General features: G+C 44.9%; 1 protein-coding gene across 1 annotated transcript in view; it reads right to left on the reverse strand.

Moving 5' to 3' along the window:
* The window catches only part of LOC132473046 (voltage-dependent T-type calcium channel subunit alpha-1I-like), a 236,334-nt gene extending 218,979 nt beyond the window's left edge, over positions 1-17,355 (reverse strand). Inside the window, exon 1 of the mRNA XM_060072985.1 lies at positions 16,995-17,355. The gene's annotated coding sequence lies outside the window, so the exon portion shown is untranslated. The remainder of the gene's footprint in view (positions 1-16,994) is intronic.
* Between the last annotated feature and the right edge of the window lie 6 nt (positions 17,356-17,361).

The raw sequence follows: 17,361 nt of genomic DNA on the forward strand, positions 1-17,361 counted from the left end.
AGTGATCAACATCACAGGCTACACTAGTGATCACCATCACAGGCTACACTAGTGATCACCATCACAGGCTACATTAGTGATCAACCTGAGGTTCACTAACATCACAGGCTACACCTCTGATCACCATTGAAGGCTGAGGGCTTGGGGGGGAGATGAGACAGGGGAAGACAGGGGGAGAAAGGAAGATCAGATATGCGGCAATAAAGAGGGCAGATAGAGGGAGATGTTGGGGGGGGGGGGGTATTGGATCTCATGGGAAAAAAAGAAGACGTTGAATGGCCGGTCTGATGTCATCCGTCAGCATGTATTACTTATAGCCGCCCGACTCTGGGGGGGGGGAGGGGGGGGGGGGGTGTGACAGGTGACCTAACGGACCAGGCAGGGAAATGTGTGTGTGTGAGTGTGTTTGTGTGTGTGTGTGTGTGTGTGTATGTGTGTGTGTCTGTGTGTGTGAGGTGTATGTGGTGTGTATGTGTGTGGTCTGTGTGGTGTGTATGTGTGTATGTATGTGGTGTGTATGTATGTATGCGTATACATGTGGTGTGTGTGTGTATGTGATGTATGTGGTGTGTGTGTGAGTATGTATGTATGTGTGTTCAAGTGTGTGGTGTGTATGTGTGTGTTTGTCTGTGTTTGCGTATGTGTGTGTAGCTCACTACCTGGGCGGTTGTGAGCTAGAATGAATTCTCAGACAGGAGATGAGATGGAGACGGAGTTGAAGACAGAGGAACAAGTGAGGAGCAGAAGCTGATTGGACAGCAGTGAAGCAGCCATAGATGCTCTACCACTACCTACCACTAAGAAGTGCCCCAGAACACAGCACTCTACTTTGTGCTCCTCTACAGACCTTTACTGCCATGACGCACATTTTCTCTGTCTTAAAGCACATTTACTCAAGCCAGGATCAAAATCAAGAAGCAATTATTTTGTGCCAATCTGTACAGAGCAGTTTTATTTCAACAATTCCCGTGGTATGCTGGGAGAGCACAGAGCTCAAGGAAAATGTTGAGACAAAAATAACAATCTCCATCAGGCCTGAGTGGAGAATCCTCCTCTGCCTCTTGAAGCCAGGGTCAGCCATTTATTAAAGGTGGGGTATGGGATTTGCGAAACGCCAGCAGATTTTGAAAATACACAACTCAAATGGTCCTACCCCCTCTCCTTCAACGCTGACTCTGACTCCACCCATTCCAAGTACATGGACGCGCAATCATGCACGAGCGAACACAGATGCGCGAGAGCGAGCCATTAGTTAGCTAGCTCCAGTAGCTACCGCAGGATAACAAAAGACGCTTGCTCTGGGTCACAAGCTTTGAGTACGTGCACGAAGGGGTCGCGCGGGGAGCGGGGGAGGGGGAGTGCAGTACGACCGTTTGATTGACGTAGGCTACTTACTGTCCAATGCCACTCGGTGGGTCTGGAAATCATTGGCTGGAGTTTTTCGAGTCCTGCCCGTTCCACAGATGATTGACTTGTTTAATTTTCATGTCAGTACTTCTAACTCAGTGGCTGTAAGTGGGTTATGATAAGGATTTCAAGTAATTTTGCAAAAATGGCCAAAAAAGAGAATTCCATACCCAACCTTTAAGCAAGCATGTTGTCATTTCTGCTAAGGTTCTCTTGACATCCCATCAGCGATATATCTAACGCTCTAACGCTGTATTGTTAGAATTGGTTTCTCCAGACTGCCTCCACAGTGACTGAGTTCCTCCGTCCAGTGAAGCCAGACAGAGACTACATACTAACACATGATTAACATAGAGACTACATATACACAGAATTAACATAGAGACTACACAATACAACTTCATTAACATAGAGACTACATACTAACACAGAATTAACATAGAGACTACACATTAACACTTCATTAACATAGAGACTACATATAGCATTAAACACATGGAGCCATATAGGGAGAGGTCAGACTACTCTGTCGCCCTGTTGACCACAGGACCCACACCATCTTCATCAGAACAGACTATGGTTAGCTGGCTAGGGCTCGTCAACAGACACTACACACGCTGTGTGTGCGCGTGCGTGTGTGTGTGTGTGACCGTGTGACCGTGTGTGTGTGTGTGTGTGCGTGTGTGTGTGTGTGTGTGTGTGTGTGTGTGTGTGTGTGTGTGTGTGTGTGTGTGTGTGTGTGTGTGTGTGTGTGTGTGTGTGTGTGTGTGTGTGTGATCAGAACCTCTGATCCATGAGGAAGCAGACAGCGTTTGTTGTGCCAGCCGCACTTTCACACTTAAAAGGATTCATAGGGGAAGAATACGTCGCTACAGGGTCAATATCCGGCTTGTTTTGCTAGTTTCTTAATGAATAGCTAATCAACACATTGCTCATTAGCTTTTTTGGCGGGAAAGGGAAATCTGATTTCTAAAAACAGCCACTCAGGAAGCATTGTCTGCTTCTCAGCCTCTGAACAACACTACCTGGATCCAGATACTCAGTATACACAGAGAGAGAGTGAGAGTGAGAGAGTGAGAAAGAGTGAGAGAGTGAGTGAGTGTGTGAGAGAGAGAGAGAGAGAGAGAGAGAGAGAGAGAGAGAGAGAGAGAGAGAGAGAGAGAGAGAGAGAGAGAGAGAGAGTGCTCGTATAACTCATAGGGCTTTATAAATAATCATATGTATGCACTGACTGCATTTCAAAAGTGAATCCACAGCAGAAATCAGTCGATGTGGCGACTATAGAAAACATGTGATCAGTTTCATGTCCTACTGGCCGTATTGAGGGTCAGTGTGGAGGTGTTGAGGGTCAGTGTTGAGGGTCAGTGTTGAGGTGTTGAGGGTCAGTGTTGAGGGTCGTTGTTGAGGTGTTGAGGGTCAGTGTTAAGGGTCAGTGTTGAGGTGTTGAGGGTCAGTGTTGAGATGTTGAGGGTCAGTGTTGAGGTGTTGAGGTATTGAGGGTCAGTGTTGAGGGTCGGTGTTGAGGTGTTGAGGGTCAGTGTTGAGGGTCGGTGTTGAGGTGTTGAGGTGTTGAGGGTCAGTGTTGAGGGTCGGTGTTGAGGTGTTGAGGGTCAGTGTTGAGGGTCGGTGTTGAGGTGTTGAGGTGTTGAGGGTCAGTGTTGAGAGTCGGTGTTGAGGTGTTGAGGGTCAGTGTTGAGGGTCAGTGTTGAGGTGTTGAAGGTCAGTGTTGAGGGTCAGTGTTGAGATGTTGAGGGTCAATGTTGAGGTTCAGTGTTGAGGTGTTGAGGGTCAGTGTTGAGGGGTTGAGGGTCAGTTTTGAGGGTCAGTGTTGAGATGTTGAGGTGTTGAGGTGCAGGTCGATCACGGCTGCACTGTTCACCCATTGGTCAACGGATCTCTTATTTCAGCCCTTGGTATTATTAACCAAACATACCAGCGTTTGGGCTCGTACTCATACACACACACACAAACACACACGCGCAAAGTAGCAAGCACAAGCGAGAATATGAGACAAGAAGTCTCATATTTACTTCCTCCCTTTCGCGGTGCCACAGAGGGAGGGGGCAGTGGACGAGAGACCACAGCTCGCTGCAATGACTCACCCTTCAGGAAGATAGAGAGAGAGGACACCGCCAAGAGAGGGAGAGAGAGAGAGAGAGAAATTCAGGGAGAAAGAGCGAGAGAGAGAGTGTGATAGAGAGACATTGATAGAGACAGGGTGAAAGAGAGGGGAGACCACCTGTACAGTTGGCTCCTCACCACAGCCCAGTCCTCTGCGGCCAGGACTCCCCAGTAGACCCCCTCTGTAAGTGATGTCCAGGAGCACCCCCAGCCCCACTCCATCCCCACCCTAGGCCCACCTCATGGGGTTTCCCGAAGCCTTCTTAGAGCCTTCTTAACACTACGTTATTCGTAACCTCTACTTTAAGTTCTAACTTAACATCTCGCGTGTTTCCCGAAACGTTCCTTGTTACGAATCTCTTCCGTACGTTGTTCGTTGGTAAGATTGGTCTGAAGCAAGATCAAGAACAAGATCTGCCCCTTAATTTCGTTGTGTAAATAAACTGTATTTAACCCAATGACAAATAAAGATTTTATTCTATTCTATTCTAAGCGCTCGTAGAACCTTCTTAGCTCTACCATAGTGATGGTTCAGCTTCTGACGCTAGTCGCCGCCGCTGTAACCTTTAGAAATCCCCGTTGCGCATGGAACTGCCCCATTGGCAGTGTTGTGTTTCACCAATGGGTTAAAGTCATTCATGAAGAAAATAATTGCTGGAAACATTCAAGCACAAAATAACAAAATAGACATGCAGGATAGCAGTGTTACGAGAGTAGCGTATTTGTCTGCGCGAGAATGGCAGTGCGTGTATGGGTGACGTCAGCGAGAAAGTGTAGTAATAAAAAGAGGTCAATGCTTTGTATTATGGATACTCCAAGTTTTGCAGCCGATCATGTTTATATATATAGCCTATACATTTATTTATTTATTCCATTGCTTCGAGAAGGTGGTCTCCATATATAATAAATAAAGATGTATAAATATAAATATATATATATATATATATATATAAATATATATATTTATATTTATATATATATATATATATATATATATAGCCGGTGGCTCTTCTCTCGCAGTACTCTCACTGGTTCGACATGTGGCTCTTCGTGGCCTTCGACGTGCTTTTTTTCCTCTTCTATGTATATATATACATTATATTGAAATATCTGGGATATATAGCCTATATAGGTATATATTATATATATATATATATATATATATATATATATATATATATGTATATACCTATATAGGCTATATATCACGGATCAGCAGCGTCATTAACTTACATTGCCGTGGCTTCACGGAAATTCGTGACGGAAATTCCTGTTTCCTGTGAAACCAGGTAGGCTCTATAGGCGTGGTTCCCGAATGGTCTCTTAAGCCCATTTCAGACCAAAGATTCGTCTGGCAACAACTTGCAACGAGACTGTTTTGGAACGTCGCAGGGGAAAAGTTGCAGCAGTGTGAACATGTCGTTGAAGCGCAGCTGATGTCGTTGCAAGGAGTCGCCAGAGATTGAACATGTAAAATTGCCTGGCCCAGTTTTAGAACACAACGACGGAGCTATATCTCTTCAGCCAATCACAGCACAGAACAACTTGTGCGTCACGGTCTTACTCCGTCCCGGTTTCCGTACTGTCCACAGTACACATTAGCTATAAGCGTCGTTATGGTTACATGTGGCCATTCCAACATGCCCCCATTCAGACACCTTTTAGTAGGCCTAGCTCAACAGTCAAGCTCAACAGGGTCTTCTTTCCACACTGATTCTGCCAAGCCCGTTCCCTTGGCTGTGGTTTTGCTTGATAGTAGGTAGGGACAGTGGGAATCGCGTTCATCCATTCCATTCCGATAGTCTACCAATCAGCGGCGACAACTACAGGGCAACATTGGGGGTCATAAATCTTTTGTTCAAAGGTTTTCAACCAAAAAGTAGCCATTTCAGTATTATTTATCTGTAATTTATTTGATTAATTCCAAATTTTGGTTGTGACGATGTATGAAATAACCCATTCCATCAATTGACGACTGCATTTTACAAGTGTGTTACGAGTGGCGGGCGGCTGGCAGGGCATGCACTCATTTAACATGCCCTGGGAATGTATAAATATTCTATGAAATTTAAAACTGGACCCTTTATTCGTAAGAGTTCGATTTATTCTCAATGCAGGATCACTAGTGGAATGGATTGGACGAACATTTCAACGAAATTAATTATTTTGAGTGCTGCGGCAGAACGAATCAAGGAATGGGCACAGTATCGGCCCAAAAGCAATAGGCCCACAATGCGCTTTACAAAGGAGAAAGACGAGAATATAGCCTAGACCCACCCCTTTACACACAAATTCTCGAAGGGGATTCCGTTGTTGTGGCAACGACGCGGGGCGCTCCTCTTTTGAGCGACTCGTGATTGAAGGCTTTTTTAAACATTATATAGCGAATTTTTTTTCACGTTTTGTCCAGTTAGACTGGTGCAATACGTTTGTGAAGTATGGATAGTGAGAGTTCTGCATCGTTTGATTTAAAACATCAATCCACGACGGAATATGAAGATAGTTTCTCTGCTGGGGTCACCGTGCATCAAATGGCATCGAGACGCACCTACACCAGAGCGGACCTTCTGGAGCTGCGATATGCTTGCAAAACAGTTGATTTGTCACCAGAACAGCTGGATCTCATACCAACACACCGGCTTATAAAGAAGAGAAGGAGGAAAAGAGGATCGAGAGGAGGGATCAGGAACAGGATCAGGAGACGGGGAAGTAAACTACCACTACCTGCTTTCACTCTGGCAAATGTGCGATCGCTACGTAATAAGATGGATGAACTTGCGGCACTTGTTAAGCTTGATTCAGATTATCGGAGTACAAGTTTATTCTGTTTCACTGAAACGTGGTTAACTGAGGACATTACAGTGTGCTTGGATGGCTTTACATTCATACGCTTTGACCGGGACAAAGAAGTAACGGGGAAATCAGTCGGAGGTGGTCTTTGCATGGTTGTAAATGACAGATGGGCAACGAACTTCACAGTTCGTGAGATGCACTGCTCACGACACTACGAAATCTTGTCTGTGTCATTTCGTCCCCACTATCTTCCCCGTGAATTTCAATTAATAACAGTAATTCTTGTTTATGTCCCTGGCCCTGACAACGCGCTGGCAGCAGAGCGCATTTTAGAATGTTATGACAATGCCGTCTCCAGGGCATCTGACCAGCCCGTGTTTCTGATGGGAGATTTCAACACATGTGACGTCACCGCACTTCTCCCACAGTTAGAACAGTATGTAACAACGCCAACACGGCTGAATAGAACGCTAGATTTATGTTTTGGAAACATCCCGGGTGCATATGTATCCAAGCCCTGCCCTGCCCTTGGGTCCTCAGATCATAATGTAATACTACTACTGCCTAAGTACAGACAAAAATTGAAGACCTAAAAAGTACAGGCCCAAACCATCATGGCATGGGAGGTAGACTCCATTCAAAGACTGAAAGGATGTTTTGAGCTGACAGATTGGGAAGAATTCTTCAGGGAATGCAATGGTGACCTTAACCTGTTGTACGATACCATATGCTCTTACGTCACATTCTGTGCTGATAGTGTTATTCCCACCAAACAAATTAAGATCTTTGCAAACAATAAGCCATGGATAACCAAAGACCTTAAGAACTGTCTCAATTTAAAAAAGTTTGCATTCATCCAGGGTGACCAGCAGAGAGTTAAAGAGCTGAAAAAGGAGCTAAAGCAGAAGACCAAGCTGGCCAAGCTCAACTACAAAAACAAAATGGAGGAGAAGTTCATCAGTGGAGATATAAGGCATGCATGGAGGAGCCTAAACACCATGATGGGCAGGAATAAGAACACTGCTGCAGTACAATGCCCAGACCCTGCTGCCTTTGCTGAAGAACTCAACACCTTCTATGCCAGATTCAACAACACTGACTCTATGGAGGAAATGGTCACTCTCCTATACCCCCCAGAATCTATCTGCATAGAAGAGAAGCGGGTTATATCCATCTTTTCCCATCTCCATTCCTCCAAAGCTCCTGGACCAGATGGGCTGAAGGGCAGAATACTGAAGGAGTGTGCAAGTCAGCTGGGCGGTGTAATGACGGAAATGTTTCAGCTCTTCCTAGATGCCAGTTTTGTTCCCAGGGCGTGGAAGGAGACCACCATCATCCCTGTTCCCTAAAAGCCCCGGGCTAAAGCTCTGAACGACTTCAGACCAGTGGCACTCACCTCTATCCTGTGCAAATGCATGGAGAGAGTTGTTGCAGGAGAGCTCACCACCACCATCGGTGAGAATCTGGATCCACTGCAGTTTGCCTACAAGCCAAAACGAGGTGTGGAGGACGCTACATTACATCTACTGGATACCATCACAAAGCACCTGGACTCCCAGAACTCCTTGGTCAGGGTCTTATTCATGGACTTCTCGTCAGCATTTAATACAGTTAACATCAACACACTCCTGCATCGCCTTCAGCAGCTTCAGGTCAACCCAGCACTGACACTTTGGATCAAGGAGTTTTTAAAGGACAGACCCCAGCATGTAAAGGTCCAGGGTGTAACATTGTCCAACATCATCCTTAACACTGGAGTCCCACAGGGTTGTGTCTTGTCTCCCATCTTGTTCTCAATATACACCAATGAGATCACATGCAACATCAGTGGATTCAAGCTATTTAAATATGCAGATGATCTGGCCTTGGTGGCCAAACTGACAGATCAAAGCACCCTGTCCAAGTACACCCAATATATCACTGAAATGGCCCTGTGGTTCAAAGAAAGCTCACTGCAGTTGAACATCAGCAAAACCAAAGAACTGTGTTGCCATAGGAGGAGGGCATCCAACACCCCACATCCACTTTCCTCACCTTTGACCCTGGAAGGACAAGTGGTTGAACAGGTGGTGAAGTTCAAATACCTTGGCACAGAGATGGACCAACGTCTGTCCTTTAGCCAGCATGCAGATGGGGTTTACAAGAAGGGACAACAACGTATGTATCTCCTGAGGAAACTAGACACCTTCAATGTCAGTAAAGACATTTTGTCAACTGCCTACCAATCTCTGGTGGAATCCATCATCACTTGCAACATTACATCCTTCCTCACAAACGCAAGCAAAAGCAGACTTAATAGATTAACTAAGCAAGCAAGCAAGCTAATAGGAATACACCAGAAAGCGCTGGAGGATCTGTATATCCAGGCAGTGGGAAGGAAGACCAACTCCATCCTCTTAGATCCCTCCCACCCACTCCATCCTTGTTTTGATCTACTTCCTTCTGGCAGAAGATTCAGAATGCCTTTGGCCAGGAAAGCTATCTACAAAAAATCATTCATCCCCATAGCTATACACACACAGAACACTCATTCCTCAAAGAACTCACACAAATAACACACACACACACACACACACACACACACACACACACACACACACACACACACACACACACACACACACACACACACACACACACACACACACCTCCAAGCCTTCAGTCAAAAGACAATTTTCTAGTATGGCAACATACTAGACAATAAAGCTTTTTGAATCTTGAATCTTGAATCAATAAAAATAAGACAACAGTTTTTGCCCATAGAAATCTCTCTGCAAAGATTGGTGTAGGACCCTGTTTCTGCCGCTGAAGTAGGCCAACTACGGCACCATATTCTCGGCTTTCTAACTAGCCGTCTTCTCCTTTTCATTTGGCCTTTTTACATTACCAAGCCGGTTCGGTCGCGGCTTGGCACGCCTGGCGATTTCACTGTCTTATCTCAAGTTTCCTGTATAAAACTGAGCGGCTAAAATCCCCCGTTCGTCACGGCGTGGGCTTTCTTGGTTCATTGGAGAAGGCGGGTTGAGCATGCAAGAATGAGTTTTGAGTGTAGGCTACAAACGTGATTAACTATTTACTGCAAAAACGCCAACATATTCTTTATTTTGCTGACAGCTTGCTTTTTTATTCTGACAAAAGCCTCCTAAGGGCGTGTTCACACAGGCAGATTTTTTTCCAGGTGCGAGTGGATGTTTTACATTATATTCCTATGATACAGAGTGTTTTTCTAAAAACATCCTGGGTGCTTTTAAATACACCGCTGCCAGCGGGTTTTTTTCACTGCTCCTGGTGGTTTTCAAGTTGGGAAAAGTTCAACTCGCAAAGAAAAAGCACCCGACGACAGGCAGTTTTTTGACAGTTGACCAATGAACGAGAACTTGCGTCACTAGGAAAATTCAAAAAAAAAATTCAAAAAGAATGGCGACCCAAACCAATAAGTCTTTCAGTTTTCAGTCTTACAGTTCCTCTGCGTCTCTCTCGCAGATCGCACCATCTTTCAATGTCATTGTTTAATGCGTTTACAGCACCTTGCGGTTTCACTTTCTCTCCAGTTAGAACTGCTCATGATGCTATCGCTGCGTTGTCAGCACAGCAACACCTCTACCCAAGCCCCCCGCCCGGAACCGCGGAGCCGTCGCATTTACATCAGAATGATACCCAATAAACCGCCAATGTGTGTAGGGTCCGGGAGGGTAAATTTGGGTGCTAGCTCAAGCAACCTAATCGCAAACCTAAGTTAGGCTACTTTTTTAGCCTGATGCTGATGCTGATGCTGTTGCGGCTCTCAGCTGTGCCAGAGCGTTCACAGTTGCTAGGGACGTCGCCGCCCAGTGCAGCAGTGTGAACTGCCCAGTTTTTAGAACGTCGCAGCCCATCTCGTCGCAAGGAGTCGCAAGGAGTCCAGAAAGAACGTGCTGATATTCATTGTTCAGAGATCGAGTTTCCATTTCATGCGCATGACATGCGCACGTAAATATATGGTAATTAATAGTATATTATTGGGCAATTACCAATATAATAAGAAGCTAAATACAGAGTAATTAGAGCTGAGGTACTAAGAAAAACCTCCAGTATTACCCATCGACTCAAATGTATTATTGGGTAATTACCACTGTAATAAGAAGGTAAATACAGAGTAACTACAGCTGAGGTACTAAGAAAAACCTCCACTATTACCCATCAACTCAAATAAGTACTGTGTAGTTGTGACTGTTTTAGGTTGGTAATAATTCAGATAAAATTGCGTTCTTCCTAGGAAAGTAGGAAACCATTTCTTAGAAACAACTCTTCTATTACCCATCAATTCAATTGTAGTTATCCAAGGTTTATGTTGGTAACAGCCCATGTTTAATTATGTACTATCTAGAAATGAGCATAGTACTTTCCAATAAATGACCATTTCTTATAGTTATTGTTCATAGCTACACCCAATTATAAAGGGTTTATAAAATTTACCTTAAAAACGGTGTAATTGTTTTTATTTAAATAAAAAAAATACAGAAATACTTACCTGGTAACAACCTCTGCAGGAACAGTTTTCCTCTAGTGTCATTGTACATCTTCTTGAATACTGAGTACGAAGCCGTTTCCATGGTGTTACCATGTTATTACCATGTATGTTCTGTAACGTTAATCATATCACTTTTATGTGTTTTATCAATACACCATCAGTTACATCAAATTGAGTTGATGTGGCCGCTCGTTTTTTTTTGTCCAATTTTTTTCAGTGTTCAGTGCCTGTTTGTGAGAAATGTATTGTTTGAAAGTTAAGCCTTTGTTTTTGTTTCATATTAATATGCCTTTCATCAATAATGGTTTGGGGTTTTATGCCTAAAATTAAAGTGCTTTACTACTGGTGAACGACGTTGCAGAATATATATGGTACAAGGTTGTGTTGATTGAATGGAAAAGGGTCTAACCAGTTAGAAATTATATGGCAAGAGCCTGGCAATACCATGGAAACAAACAAGGCTTCCTTTTACAGTACAGTTTCAGCTTACTTACTGGGTTGTCATGTTTTACTTAGTAACGTTGCAAAACATACATGGTACAAGTTCAAGTTAACAGCATGGACATCTATTACAAATTAATTTGTAAGGGCCTGGTAATACCATGGAAACAAATGGCTTCTTACTCAGTATTTAAGAAGATGTACCATGACACTGGAGGAAAACTGTTCCTGCAGAGGTTGTTACCAGGTAAGTATTACTGTATAAGATATTACACAAGATATTGTGTAAGCCGTGTAATAAGTGGGATAATGTATAGAACGTCGCCGGTCATTATCGAAAATAATACCCTACCGGGCGAAGCAACACACCTCTGCTTTGTGTGCGAGAGACACACGGACGTACGCTTACCACTTTTGTAAATGCCATATATGCAGTAGGCCTACATTCGGATTGCATGATAGGAATAGATCTATTCCGATTAGAAATCTAATCGGATCAGATGGGTCCATGTAAACGCGGCTACTGTCAATGTGGCAGTTCCATGCGCAACAGGGATTTCTAAAAGGTACAGTGGCGGCGACTAGTGTCAGGAGCTGAACCATCACTGCGGTAGAGCTAAGAAGGTTCTACGAGCGCTTCAGACCAACCTTACCAACGACGTACGAAAGAGAATCGTAGCAAAGAACGTTTCGGGAAAACACGCGAAGAACTTAAAGAAGAGGTTACGAATGACGTAGTTAAAGGGGAACTATGCAACTATTTTGGATTAATTTACCTTAATGTAACAGGTTAAGAGTCATTGTGATGGTTCTATCACACGTTATGGGTCGATTGGTCGCTGTTTCGACTCCCCCTAGCGCATCTTGGCAGAAAAAGGGAATATGCAAGTTTCTGCTGGCGAACCGCCACCCACTCTCGCGGGATTCTCGGGGTCTCGTGAAGCACCGAATTGCTTTACGGCACTACAGACCCACAACGTGAACCTCCATTATAGCTTTAGCCATGTTATACCTTTAGTGTAGTTCCCCGCTTGTAAACATGTTTGTAGAAAGATTGCTTTGTATTTTTTATTAGTTACAAGTGTTGGCAAACAGCATTATTTTGAGGCTTGAGGCTTGATGACCCAAGACGGCTCGGCCTGCCTGCCCCGGTACAGCCACCACCCACATCCGAACTTGTGCGGGTGTCACGAGGAAATCCAGAGAACCCTCAAGAAGACGTAAGGCAGAAAACAAATCATGTAGAACTGTCATTTGCATTTCTTTCAACATCCAAAAGAAATATTTTTCTAACCAAAGTGTGTATTATAGAACAAATGAAAGAAATGTGGTGCAAACAGCTGTTATTTAAAAAAATTTAAACATTTCATAACCATATACAATAATATTTATTCACAATGTTTATTTGCAAGTATTTACACACAAACATAAATGTGTCCTTAATCTTCTAGACACAGCAGCATCTGCCTATGACAACTCTCCTGCGGGGACTAGTCTCGATCTCTGAACCCATTTTCCCTGTAATTCCGTACACAAGTGACGTACTTCAGCAGATACATAAATGTACGATTAGTGAGAAAATTGTTCATGCTATCATTATGTATTATGTTGGTCAACACTGTTACACTGATCGTTCTGTTCAACAACCAAAGATAAAACAATTCTAATCTAGGATATAACCTCTCCCCATGTACTATAAAAATTGATGGGTTTATCGTAACACATGCACCCTTTCAAAATGTATAACCTTGTCTACTCTTTATGAACATCTACCTCGGACATGGCTCCACGCATTCGCCGGCTTCTTTGAAAACAGATGCATATTAGTGTTGGCTGCATAGAACCGGTTTGTCTCTCTCGTTCGTTCGTTCGTCTCGTTCACCATTCGATTCACCAGAAACTCGACTGAACGAACGAAAGAGTTACCGGTAGCACTAACTCCACTGAGTCTGACTGACTCAGCGGAGAACCGTGCAATGGCGTGCATTCCATGATGCGATTTACTGCTACCGGAAACCAGGCTGAATGAACAAACGATTCGCAAACGACTCCTCCCAGTTCAGTCGAGTTTCCGGTAGCACTGAGTCTGACTGACTCAGCTGAGAACCGTGCAATGGCGTGCATTCCATGATGCGATTCACCGTTACCGGAAACTAGGCTGATTTGCGAACGACTCCTCCACCGAGTTTCCGGTGAATCGATTCACCGGAAACTCGACTGAACTTGGAGGAGTCGTTCACGAATCGTATGTTCATTCAGCCTGGTTTCCGGTAGTGGTAAATCGCATCATGGAATGGACGCCATTGCACGGTTCTTAGCTGAGTCAGTCAGACTCAGTGGAGTTAGTGCTACCGGAAACTTGACTGATCGAACGAACGAACGAGCGATTCGGGAACGAATCCTCTTGGCGAACTGAATCACACGAACTGGGTCACGGAAACTAATCATTAAATCAACCACTAATGCACATGGCTAGCGTGGAAGTGGATGGGGAAGAGTCGTCAACGAGTTGTTACGACAGTGTTGTAAAATATCTCCTCCGAAGCTGTAGGGGGAGCTCAATGCGAGCGCAAACCAAGAAAACAGCGAAGAAGTGGCCAAAGTTGCATAGTTCCCCTTTAAGAGGGCTTGAAGAAGGCTTTAAGAAGGTTTCGGGAAACAGTTCGCATCCGTAGCCAATTGAGGCCAAATGAAACGGCATGTTTGAATTAAGGGTGTTGTGTCAGGCTGTTCTTTGTTTGGGCCATGGGTACAGCAAGGCGAGGTCAGCTCGACTCGCTTCCAATGATTTCAAAACTCTAAAACTCTAAAAAATATTGTATTTATTTTACAAATAAAAAATGAACAAAACTGTCTTCTAAATTAAGGAAATTATGCTCAGAAACAAATAAACCATTATACGAAACGAGTGAGCGTAATAAGTGGTCTAAAGACTTTTTTCAACCACCGCCTCTGACCCTTGACATATTATACAATAAGCAAAATAAACTATTTAAAATGTAGTTTTCATTTCAAAATGTCTATTTTTCTATATATCTATTTTTAAAATCATTGTAGGCTATGCAATGTTTGCCCATGGTTAAATAAATGTTTCGGCCTACTAGAAGGATTTCGAGCAATATTTTATTCGCAAAGACTGCAATATTTTTGAGAACGCTGTCATGCACCTGCGCATGAAATGGAAAGTCGATCTCTGAGTAATCGATTTCAGCACGTTCTTTCTGGACAACGAACAACGTAAGGAGTTTATCCTAAGAAGACTCCTAAGAGAGCTTTTGTGAACCACGCCTATTGCGGTAAACAACTTTGATCAGTCTAAACGTAGGAGTCTTCGTAGCGCCCTAAGAGAGACCGTTATCGGGAAACCTGGCCCAGGTCCATATTTTTTGACTGTATCTATGTATGCATGTCTCAATCTTGAATATATCTTTCAATCTATCTATCCATCCATCAACCCATCCATCTGTCCATCCAAGATGGATGGATGGATGATTTGATCGAGGCAAAATAGATCCATCCTTCCGTCATCTATCTGTCCATGAGTCCATCTGCCCCCCCCCCCCCCCCCCCCCCCCCCCCCTCTGGCCCTGGGTTCTGCCAGGTCCCTGTGGTCCGCAGCTCCAATAGAGCTCTGAATGCCCTCCCCTTCCCCCCCTGTGGTCAGACACAATGCAGGGGCTCAGCACACAGCACTGTGTGTGTTTGTGTGTGTGTGTGTGTGTGTGTGTGTGCGCGGGTGCATGCGTGTGTGTGTGTGTGTGTCTCTGCATGTGTGGGGAAGCTCGTGATTTATTTATATTTTGGTTATTTTTTCTTTTCATGCAATTGGGAGTTTGGCAACAGACTCAACCAATGAATGGGTGAATCCTGTTGCGGCAGACTCAACCAATGAAGGCGTGAATCCTGTTGCAGTATGCATGAACCAATGAAGGGGTGAGTCCTGTGGCAGCAGACTGAACCAACGAAGGGGTGTATGCATGCAGCTCTCTGAAACACACTCCCTGACTTCTATGCTTAGTGCTACTTCTTGACCTTCACAGAACAAACCTAGAGAGAGGGGGGGTACATTGAGAGGTCCCTCCCTCCCATCCAGCCCAGATACCCCTCTACACCCATAGGTAACCCCACCGTTACTTATGTTCCCATTATTTTATCGTGTTTTATTAGAAAATTGGAACGAAATCTGTTCTGTTTAAAAGGGCTTGATTTAGTTTAACAAACCCGTCCATGGATCGAGTCCAGAGTGGAAACATCTCAAATCACCACGTCACGCCACCTGTGCTCTAAGGTCCTCTGATTATCTCAGACTAGATTCCTGCATGGCCTGCTGAGGGGAGGGAGATGTCCTCTCTGCCCCCCCCCCCCCCGCCCCCCCGGCCCGGGGTCGGCTGGCCACCAGATTCATTCATTAATCAGGTGATTGCATATACAGGCAAATCCATTTTTACTATAAGCAGCAGACAAAATGTGCCAAGAAAATGATGCAATGTGTGTGTTTGTGTGCGTGTACGTGTATGTGTGTGACTGCGTGACTGTGTATTACTGACTGTGTGTGTGATTGTGACTGCGTGACTTTGTTTGTGTGACTGTGTGTGTGACTGCGTGGGTGATTATCTGTGACTGTGTGTGTGCCTGTGTGTGATTGTGTGTGTGTGTTTGTGTCTGTGTGTGTGATTGTGTGTGTGTGATTGTGACAGTGTATGTGATTGTTTCTGTGTGTGTGACTGTGTATGATTGTGACTGTGTGTGATTTTTTATGCGTATGTCACTTTGTGTGTGTGATAGTGTCTGTGTGTGTGATTGTGATTACGTGACTGTGTGTTTGTGACTGTGTGTGTGATTGTGACTGTGTGTGTGACTGGATGTGTGATTGCGCACGTGTGTGATTCTGACTATGTGTGTGATTGTGTGTGCGTGTGTGATTGTTTCTGTGTATATGTGACTGTGTGTGTGTGATTGTTACTGTGTGTGTGATTGTGTGTGACTGTGTGTGTGTGTGTGTGTGTGTGTGTGTGTGTGTGTGTGTGTGTGTGTGTGTGTGTGTGTGTGTGTGTGTGTGTGTGTGTGTGTGTGTGTGTGTGACTCTGTGTGTGATTATGTCTGTGTGTGTGACTGTGTGTGGGTGATTGTCAACGCAGCATTCCAGAGCTCAGACCTCCATCTCTGTCACACGGCACCGAGCCAGAGTCCTTAAGAGGCTACACCTCATCGCATTAATGTATGTGAGAACCGGAGCGAACCACGGAATCACCGCTTCAGCGAGCGGCCGTCAACCGCGGAACCTCCAGTTTTGAACCACTAAACACACGCTGCCAGCGAGGACATTTGGAACCGGCGGGTGTCAGTTAATTTACGCAGTGATCATTACACATTAAAGCAAAATAACGGTATGCACTGATCTCGCGTTTGGCACCTTTCCACGGCGGGTCTCCAGAGGTGTCCTCCGTACAGACGGACTCCTCCAACCTCCAACCACCACGAACACCTCCAACCTCCAAACAACAGGGACACCTCCAACCTTCTATCACCGCGGACCCATGAAGCAGCATGAGAGAGGCGAACATGTTCCAGATCAATCACCTGATCAATGCGTTCATTCCCCAAACGTTTTCCCTAACTCGATAAAAGACTTCAGAACCTCGATGAGTTTCCTCATCAGGGCTCACGGACTGCGGGCCGGTGGAGATCCCCGCGTAGCTACGAGAAACTCGGAGAAACTTACCTTGATTGACATTAACAAGGTGTGTCCAGGCTCAGCTGGACGGAGACAGCCGAGAATCGTCCAGAGGAATCCACAGGAGGATCTGTTTCCAGGAGGGATCCGTTTACAGGAGGGATCCGTTTCCAGGAGGATCCGTTTCAGTTTCCTTGGGCCATCGGGGCAGCGGACGGGAGCGGAATGGACAGACTCGCTACTCGCCGCTCCGCGCGCGCTGGTCTCGGCAGGATCGTCTGTGCTTTCGGTGACAATTTGGAGAAGTCGACCGTGTCCGTCTGAGTTCCCTCCGGTGTTCACCTTTTCTGCCGGAGCGGCTCGGGAGCCTCTCAGAGAGTCTACAACACTTTACTGACTGCTCCTGATAAAGGGA

The sequence above is a fragment of the Gadus macrocephalus genome, chromosome 2, assembly GCF_031168955.1.
Source record: "Gadus macrocephalus chromosome 2, ASM3116895v1".
NCBI classification, from domain to species: domain Eukaryota; kingdom Metazoa; phylum Chordata; class Actinopteri; order Gadiformes; family Gadidae; genus Gadus; species Gadus macrocephalus.